Raw genomic sequence first — 8,914 nt, 5'->3', positions numbered from 1 at the left:
TGAAGATGCAGGTGGGCAAGCAGAGATCATAGAATGGTTTGGGTCAGAAGGAACCTTAAAGATCATCTTGTTCCACCTGCCTGCCATAAGCAGAAGCACTTCCCACTAGATCAGGTTGCTCAGAGCCTATCTAGCCTGGCCTTGAAGATGCAATGTGCCACATTAGTCTTCACAAGCTGAGCAGTTTGGAGACTTCCACCATGCAGCCCGTGCAGGGCACAGTAAGCCTTGGAGGACCTGGAACTGCCTACTCTATTCGTAGCCCACGAGCCCAAGCACACAAAGGGCAGCTTCTGATACACATACAATGATCTCTGAAGCTCAGAGCCTGGGTCCTTCGGTGTCTGGAAACACTTCAGCCAAGGAGTGAGTCGGATATGTGTTTATTGAACATGCCCAGCATCACTGTAGGTGCTTCATGTGTGCAGAAAGGGTAACAGCTCCAACAGATCTTGGTAGCCTGTGGTATCCATGAACCATAGGGGATCTGTAACCACTGTTTTCAAAATGGCCATGGAATATGGGAGTGCAAATAGTTGCTAGAGGGTGATAAGGATCACCCTTTCATATCCAGCTTCCAGCATAATGATTCAGTTTCAGCACCTGAAATAATGCCATCTAAAATCACAGATCCCTTTTCTGAAAGTGGTGATTCTATACAACACAGAGGCATCAAAAAGAGTAACATCCAAGGGAGCTAAAAATAATTCTGAAATTTTCTGGAAGAAATTAATTATGAGGAACTGTTCTTTATGGTTTTGTAATTTTTAATTTTTATATCTTTCTTTAGTATCCCTTGAATTCTGTGGTCATCCTTTCCCCCACCATGGAGAGATAATTACAGCAGGTGTTCTTTGAAAAGAAACAATGAAACTAATTATTACAAATCACATCAAAAGAACAAGATGTCGTATTTCCAAAAATTAAGAAGTAAGGCATATATGCTGCAGGGAATTATCCACAAACAGTAACTAAAGACAATAACAACTTTGTTATACACATTTGGCAGGTGTATCTCAAATAACAGGGATAGCTTGACATCCAGAGATTTTATTCATTATCCTTTGAATGAGTCTAATGCTTTTAAAATTACTAGGTCGAGCCTCAGCCTGACATAGGAGTTACATAATTCTTCTTTCAACAGACAGGCTATATGAAGTGCTTTCTATTTCCCTATTTTTTGTGGGTTATTTGGCAGATCTCTGGGTGAAATGGAAGCAATTTTATAATCCACAAAACAAGTTTTTAGCATAAGTTGCCACCACAATTTATGTATCTATTTATTGCTCAAGCCTATATGTTTTGTTATGAACCCAAATGGTGATTTTTAAGTCCTAACTTAGTCCACACCTTCTTCTAGAAGTCAAATTTATAAGGAAATTGGTGAGAGGTGGACTGAATGAGGGGACAAGAATCTGAGTGGAATATCTTCTGAACGCTCAGGCCCCAAGGGTGGTGATTATGGGTCTGAAGTGCAAATGGCAGCCACTTCCTTGTAGAGTACCTCAGAGGTCCCTACCAGCACCAGTATTGTGCAGTGTCTATATAAGGAACTAAATAAGGGGAATGAGTGTTCTCTCTGCAGGTTTTCAGTCAGTGTCAAAACAGGAGAGCAGTCAATATGCTGGAGATCAGGCTGGAGAAATGGGCCAAGGTGAACCTCATGAAGTACAACCACGGGAAGTGCCAAGCCCTGCCCTGGTGAGAAGCAGCCCCATGCACAGGACAGGCTGAGCTCTGACAGGAGAGCAGCTTTGCAGGTAAGACCTGGAGGTCCTGGTGAACATCAAGTTGAACACGAACCAGCAATGCGTCTTTGCAGCAAGGAAGGCCAACTGCATGCTAGGCTGCATTAGCAAGAATGATGACATGATTAGTTCCCTGTCCTCTGCAATTGTGAGATCACAGCTGAGGTGTTATATCCACTTTTGGCCTCTGCAGTACAAGAAAAACGTTGACAATCTGGAGCCAGTCTAGCAGAGAGTCACCACGAGCCTGTGGAGTAGGAGGAAAAGCTGAGAGAGCTGGGCATGTTCAGCCAAAAGGGGAGAGGGTAAAGGGGAGACGTGCTGTCTGCAAATAGAGAATAAGGCTCTTCTTGGAACTGCATGCTGTAAGGACAGGAAGCAACAGACACAAGCTGAAACTTGGGAAATTTTAACTTATTTAAGGAAAATATTTTGCGACTGTGCAACTCTTCCTCTTTCTCCAGCCAGCCTGCTGGGAAACCAGTCCCTTCTCTTAGGCACCAGCCAGCTGTAATAACATGAATTATAAATTTACTTACTTGATATCTGGATTCAGGAAAAAACTAAAGAAACTTCAGCACTGACCAGACAGCCATGACAAGGGCAAAATTCCTTCTCTGAATCTCAAACAACCACCAGAAAGGCATCAGACCTAATCTCTCAATAATTATAAAGAGAAAGGGCAAGAGCTCTTCATCTGACTGCAAAATGGTACCCACAGACAGGTTATAATGTCCAGATGCTTTCAGAGGAAGACAGGGGACCCTTCCAAGTCTGTATTCCTTTCCTCTGATGGGCTGTTCCAAAAGACTTATGACACAGCCATGTGTCCAACCCACTGCAGCCACCAAAGGCTGAGCTGTCAAAGGAGACAGGAGAATGGCTTGACAAGACACAAGTTATTATTTTCTACTCTTTGCTGAGACAAAATTTCATCCTGATCTTCATAGTTCTGTAGCCTGAAAGACAAAGTCAAGAGTAAAAAGTAAATGTTTTGTTCCTTGAAGATGGCATTGGCTGAACTGGAACTTTCTCCCTCCCACCAAAAAACGCACGCAGAAAACCAAGGGTTTTGTTGGCCAAAAGTTCAAAATCAAAGGGAGAAAATCAGCCAGCTATTCGTTTGCAAGTCCAGGACTAGGCTGCATTACAAGTGTCTAGGCAAGTGATGCTAAGTGGGCTAATGACTGCTGTTACTACTGCTTATAGCAGTGGGGGTTTGTAGCTTGTGAGAGACCAACAACATAACAAGCAGATGAAATGTGTGGACTGTTGCCTATACAGCACCAACATCTTTATAAAAGAAACATCCTTTTTAGGCTTTACATCAATTCTGTCACAGACTTCCAAGAATAAATTGTCCCTCCCATGCCTTGCTAATATGTCAGCCCAAGCACCAATCTGTAGGCTTAAGTCACTTAAAAATGCTGATTCCAAAAGTCTTATTCCAAAAGTTTACAAAAAAAAAAAACTAACAAAGAGATTAAATTAAACCAAATTGTTGCATTCTTTTTGAGAACATATGCATCTAATTCTTGTCTCCATTTGGAAAGGGAAAAAAAATAAATCAAGAACACCTCTCTTGGATTCCCTCCAAAAGCAGCAGGTAAGGGCTAGCTAACATATATTCTTAGCTGAATTAAACTAGCTATCACACCTTTAAAAATAATGTGCAAAAGAAGTTAAACTATAAATAAGAGATTTATACATGCTATTTTTCATATTGTCCTATAATATGTCTTGTGAGAGGCTTATATAATAAGGGGTAATTCTGTATAAGATTGGAGCTTCTTTTTTGCTTTTTTCCTCTGCCTGAGAGGGATGGATGAACCTGTGAGTGGTGCAAAGAAATTAACTGCATGTTTTAAATTATCACTGTCTCTTAATCAAATTATGGCATTTTATTAGGTTTTTAATTAAGATCTTGTCAAGAAAAGTAAGAACATAGGAAATGTTAATACTAGACTTAGATATTTCAGAAGATAAATCAGTGGACTCATTTTGTTGTTGTGTCTTGCAGACCACCAGAGCAAGGTCATCCAGCAATTAATACCACAGACATGATCATGAGGGGTTTAAGGTGTTAAGCCCTTTAATGCTGATCTTACAGCATTAGTTTTTTGAGGAAACAGAGATTAAAAAAAAAAAGAAAGGTTCTCCTTTTGGAGAAATTGTGGTTTGATAGCTGGATAGAGAGGTATCACTTGGAGCTTTGAAGGGAAAGCAGAGAAAGGATGCAGGGCACCTCTCCAGACCAAGGTGAATGCCCACAGCTGGTACATAACATATTCTTCAGGGGGATTGCAGAAAGGTTTTATGCTGTCTCGTAAAGACAGGTGTACAGAAGTGCCTGGAGGGTTTTTTCAAACCTGAACAACTTCTCTTATATACTAAACTGCTGCTTTTGACAAGTTCCAAATCCTTGAAAATGAAGCAAGAGTGATAAAGTACAACCAGCATACGGTCATGACCCCAGTCAGAGCCCCTGCTCCAGGGAGGCTGCACATCAAGCCTCCCCTCCTTCTGTTTCACCCACAGCACTGAGGAGACAGAGACGAGTCAGCTTCACAGCTTCAGAAGCCCTTGGAAAACCAGCCTGGTTAAAATCACGTCATTCCCACAGTATCCACTTTCTTTGCCAGGATAGAAAATGCAGGATTCTGTAATTTTAATTAAACCATTGACAGTAAGGAATTTATCTCCTTTTATGTTTGAAGCTACCCTGTAGCCTGCTTGGCAGCCTGTACCCTCACTACTGTTCCCCAGTAGTTTTCTGCTGTTATTCACTCCCTTCTCACTCTTCAGGGGAAAGCACTAAGGGGGAGACAATGTCCTGGCCATCCGTGTAGGGTGGTGCTTGCTGCACCCAACAACTCTTACCAGGCACTGGCTGGACTGTGAATAGATTCAGCCTGAACACAGTTTGACTCTGAAAGGACTACTGACTGAGAAGCTGTTTTCCTCAATTCCTGTCACATCCTTAAAGAAATGCCGTGTAGGATGAGGACTGGTCAATACAATTGGTCCATACAATGTACTAGCAGACAAACTTTTTTGCAAATTTTTTGAAGCGGCTTAAATGCTGCTGTCTCTGTGCTCAGCTGCAGTTCCTGTCCCCAGGACTTCTCCAGCATACTGGATAAAGTGGGAATAACTACCAGAAGACAGGGGTGGGCTCCAGCGGACTGGGATAGGGAGAAGGGCTGTGGGAGAGGGAGCAGGGCTTGGAGAAGGTGCAAAGGCTTGGGAATCCATGGCGCACCATCATGGTAGGGACTGCTCTGGTTGCAGCTGCCTCTAGAGGGCTCATTGCCTTGTCGGAGAAACAGCAGCCTTTGTTCTCGTCTGTGAAAAATACTCCATGCATCGCACTGTTTTTCAATCTCCCTTTTATTTCCACTCAGATCTCCAGTAGTTTGACCCGAAAAGCAGAGGCGTGGTGTGTGAGGGGTCTGTATGCCCGCACTGCCATCAGCAGTGTACAGCACGCACTCCCCATGGGAGAGGCAATAGGGATGTGCTCCCTGCCCACCTCCTGCCTCCTCTTTTCATCCTTCAGCTCTCCCGAAGTTTAAGGCCTTGAGTGCTGCACTCCACTGCACTTGAAGCCCGCTGAACATCTGCTCATGCCAACATTTCTTCTGCAGAGCTAAGGCACGTGTGTGCTGTGATTCTCTGTTCTGCTCCTCAAGATGGGCTGACACAAAAGCGTAGGGCTCCAAGACCAATGCCACAACCAGGTCTCACATCTGAAAAAAATTTCTGATCAGGAAAAGGAGAAGCCCGGACAGAATTTGTATTTAATTAATCCCCTGCTTTCTGATGGCTTCCTCAGTCAGAGGGCCTCTATTTCCAAACATGTGGAGGATATTAAGGACTGGCTTGCTTCTCAAGGATCAGTTGCTAAAAATATACTGCATATTTTTAAAGCTTTTTTTTCTTTTTCTCCTGTAGGCAGGAGCTACACCTGCAAGGAAAATTGTGAATATGCTGCTTTAACACTGTTAGCACTGTTTAGTCATTCTTGTGACTTTCTTTGTGAACTACACTGCATTTGTCAGTTTTAGATTTCAACTGCAGTTGTGTTGCCCATTTTTTTAGCTTTATCTTTCTGCAGGATAACTTTGCAAAGCAAGCAACTTAAAATCTGAAGCCATTTGTTTTGCCTAAATTTTATAAGCTTCAAAAGCCTCCTCTGGAGTTCACCTGCATTTGGTTTAGACTAGTCAAACGAGATGAGATTATCTCACTGTCCAGCACCTCCTTACAAGGAGCTTTTGCCATCTGCCACCAAAGGCAACAGAAAGGGTCTTGTTGGCAAGGTCGAAAGAGGGACTGGCCATCAGTCCCCCAAAAGGCCACGTGGTTTAGCAGTGGTGCAAAAATCCCCAGGCCGTGAGTGCCAAAAGCTAAGTCTGATAGCACAGGTTTGCCAGCATGTCCTTACAGCAAACTGATCTTCCACTGCTGTGAGGAGGGATCTCCACCCGTCCTTCATCCCAGGGTGTATACCCTGTTCCCTCGGGGATATCACTGGTTGGGCTCATTTGTCTCCCCTTTCCAAGGAATGGGAGGAGATTCTGACAGGGAACAGTCCCTGCAGTGAGGAATGAAGATGAGATTCTGGCTACTGAAGTTCAATCCTCTGGCATAAATCAGTGAACACTGTACACAATGACAGTGAAAAAAGTCTTTATTGAAGCAAGAGTGTGAATCAAAGCAACAGATAAAAAAACAAACACCAGTCATCAGAAAGGGAACAAGCATTTGACTCGGCAGCTGTGTGTGCCAAATGCCCCAGCATACAACAGGAGACTGTCATGTTGTTGATGGTATTTTGTCATAATTATGTGCAATTTGCTTACAATGTTGTTCAGCACAGATAAAATAATTATCAGTCTTTACTTGGCTTCTTGCTGCAGAGTGACTGTTTCAGTCCTGAAACAGTCCTTTTAATCTGCACTCCTTAGTGCCTCCATGGTTAGAAGGTGAATATTTGCATGGACCTAAACAACTGGACTGTGTGTTTCAGAGGCTGCCAGATTGATTTCATGCATTCTTGAAGGATTAATTCTCCAGGGACTGCTCACAATTGCTTTGATGCCCTTGATTGATAAACTTTGTCTTGTGGCTTCATGCTTTGGAAAGCAAATTTGCATGTATACTGCCAAGGATTATTCATTCATTATTTTTATTAGGGAACCACACACAGGCCTCTTCTGAAAAGCTGTCCTAGAGGTGCTATGCGAACATAAAGCTTTATGATACTTCTGCCACAAAGGTTTTTCTGGTGTCTAAGAGGGGAACAAGATCACTCTCAGGATTTACAGCTGCTGCAGAGCTAAAAGAAGGATCCTCTCTGTAAGTGGTGCTTTTTATTTGCACAGTGCTCATAGGCAGACACATCTCTTGAGGGAATAGAGAGCAACACAGTAAAGTCCTCACAAGACAGAATACCTTTCTCCTTTGGGACTATTTGGGATCAGTGTAGATATTTATCAGATAATCTATGCTCCTCTGCATCATTTCATCTCAGCATCTGGAGATGCCATCAAGCTGTCAGGAATGTGATATTCGCTGTGATTTCAGAACATTGTGTTGACTTCGACTACTTGAAAAGAAAGCTCTACTCAGTCATGTTAAGTTCCCTGTAGAGACTCTACTGATTAGGAAAAAAAAACTAAAAAAAACCCCAAAAACCAGAAAGAACAAAGTTTTTCAAAGTTCTTTGAAGAAAAGGGCCCATTTTGGCTTCCATAGACTCATCACTATGTTCTAGGACAACTCACTGTAACTGCCTGGAACAAAGAAGGTACAAGGACAGTTGAAGTCCTCCTGCTAAAACTCCTCTGCATGCTTTTTTCTTCATCACATTCTCCCTGCAGGCTACAAGAAGAGATCCGGCCAGAGCATGGCTTTGTGTCTGTGATCTGGGGTCTACTGTGACCCTGCAGAGTTTTTGCATGTTTCCAGTGGTGCATGGAGGACCAGAGGTGGGCTGCACACTTCAGCTACCCTAGAAACTGCCTTACTCTGTGATGGAAGCCAAATTCAACAGAAAAGAGGAGAGAGAGCTCTTACCTGAGAAAGTATGCACATCCCAGGCTGCCAAACCTGCCAAGCCAGTAGTCCATCAGTCACGGAGCTCAAGGTTCCTGGAGCTAGGTGCTGCAGAATTCATTCCAGTGAAACCCCCTACCAGCTTGGCTTAAACACTCCAGTGCTTATTCACAGTCACTTCCACTTTGAATTGCTTTAAGATTCAAATGTTTTGATCACATCCCACAGCTTTCAATGAATTTGGCTGGCCACAATCTTCCCACCTGGCTCAGGATGAAATTTTTAATGAAGTCTTAGTACAATTGGCCCATCTTGGAGAACCGGTTTATTGCAAAACTGGCTATTTCATGTCAAAATTAATTATGCAGCCATGAAGATCATTCATAGATGCGTACCAAAAGATATTTCCTCTGTGTGTTTTTGATTTTACAATTAACTGAGCATTCATCATTCTTTCCCCTTTAAATGACATCAGGTAAATACAGTATAGCTTAAAAGAATTCCAAGCAGTAATGAGACCTGTACTGTGCTATGTTCCCAGCTAGTGATGGGCTTTGAGACTATAACCACCAGCTGAGTTTTCATTGCTCTGTTTCAAGATGAAAGACCTATGGATAGCAATTTGTTTTGTTGCATATTCTTTATCATAAGAATGCATGAACCCGTGTATGGACCAGTTTCCTATCAAAGAATGTGCACTGTCTTACCTCTTACCTTTTTGGTCTCCTGATCCCAAAGCTTGCAAGTGTCTACAGAATGTCCCTTCTTTTTTTATTAGCCTATCAAAACAAGATGCAGAAGAGTGGTTTTCACAGAAACAGGTCACTTCACAAGCCTTCAGTATAATGTGAGCTGCTTTAATAAAATAATACAGCAGTGATTTTGTTCCTTCAGCCTTCATAATTCTTTGGATCAGCTTTTAAGACTGTATTAAAGTCACCACCAAAACAGTGTTCTAGCTACTAAAATAGCTAAAAAAACCTTGTTCAAAACCCATCCCCGCTTATGCCTGATTATTAAGTTCAGTTTTATAGCTTAACTAGATAAACTTGATTACTGTGAATATAAACTCAATTTAGTCACCAAGTAGAATATAAGCCACATTA

The 8,914-nt window shown here is 42.4% G+C and overlaps 1 long non-coding RNA gene across 7 annotated transcripts in view; it reads right to left on the bottom strand.

Moving 5' to 3' along the window:
* Positions 1-746: 746 nt before the first annotated feature.
* The window catches only part of LOC148225287 (uncharacterized), a 50,600-nt gene continuing 42,432 nt past the window's right edge, over positions 747-8,914 (bottom strand). For 3 of the 7 annotated variants that reach the window (XR_015805211.1, XR_015805213.1, XR_015805214.1), the window contains exon 6: positions 3,816-8,587. This is a non-coding gene — a long non-coding RNA (uncharacterized LOC148225287). Of the gene's footprint in view, positions 8,588-8,914 lie in introns of all 7 variants that reach the window. The other 4 variants (XR_015805218.1, XR_015805216.1, XR_015805219.1 and 1 more) reach the window with 4 other exon arrangements.

Source organism: Sturnus vulgaris, chromosome 1 (genome assembly GCF_052056855.1).
Source record: "Sturnus vulgaris isolate bStuVul1 chromosome 1, bStuVul1.hap1, whole genome shotgun sequence".
NCBI classification, from domain to species: domain Eukaryota; kingdom Metazoa; phylum Chordata; class Aves; order Passeriformes; family Sturnidae; genus Sturnus; species Sturnus vulgaris.
The sequence above is the reverse complement of the archived record's forward strand: the minus strand, read 5'-3'. Positions and strand labels throughout refer to the sequence as shown.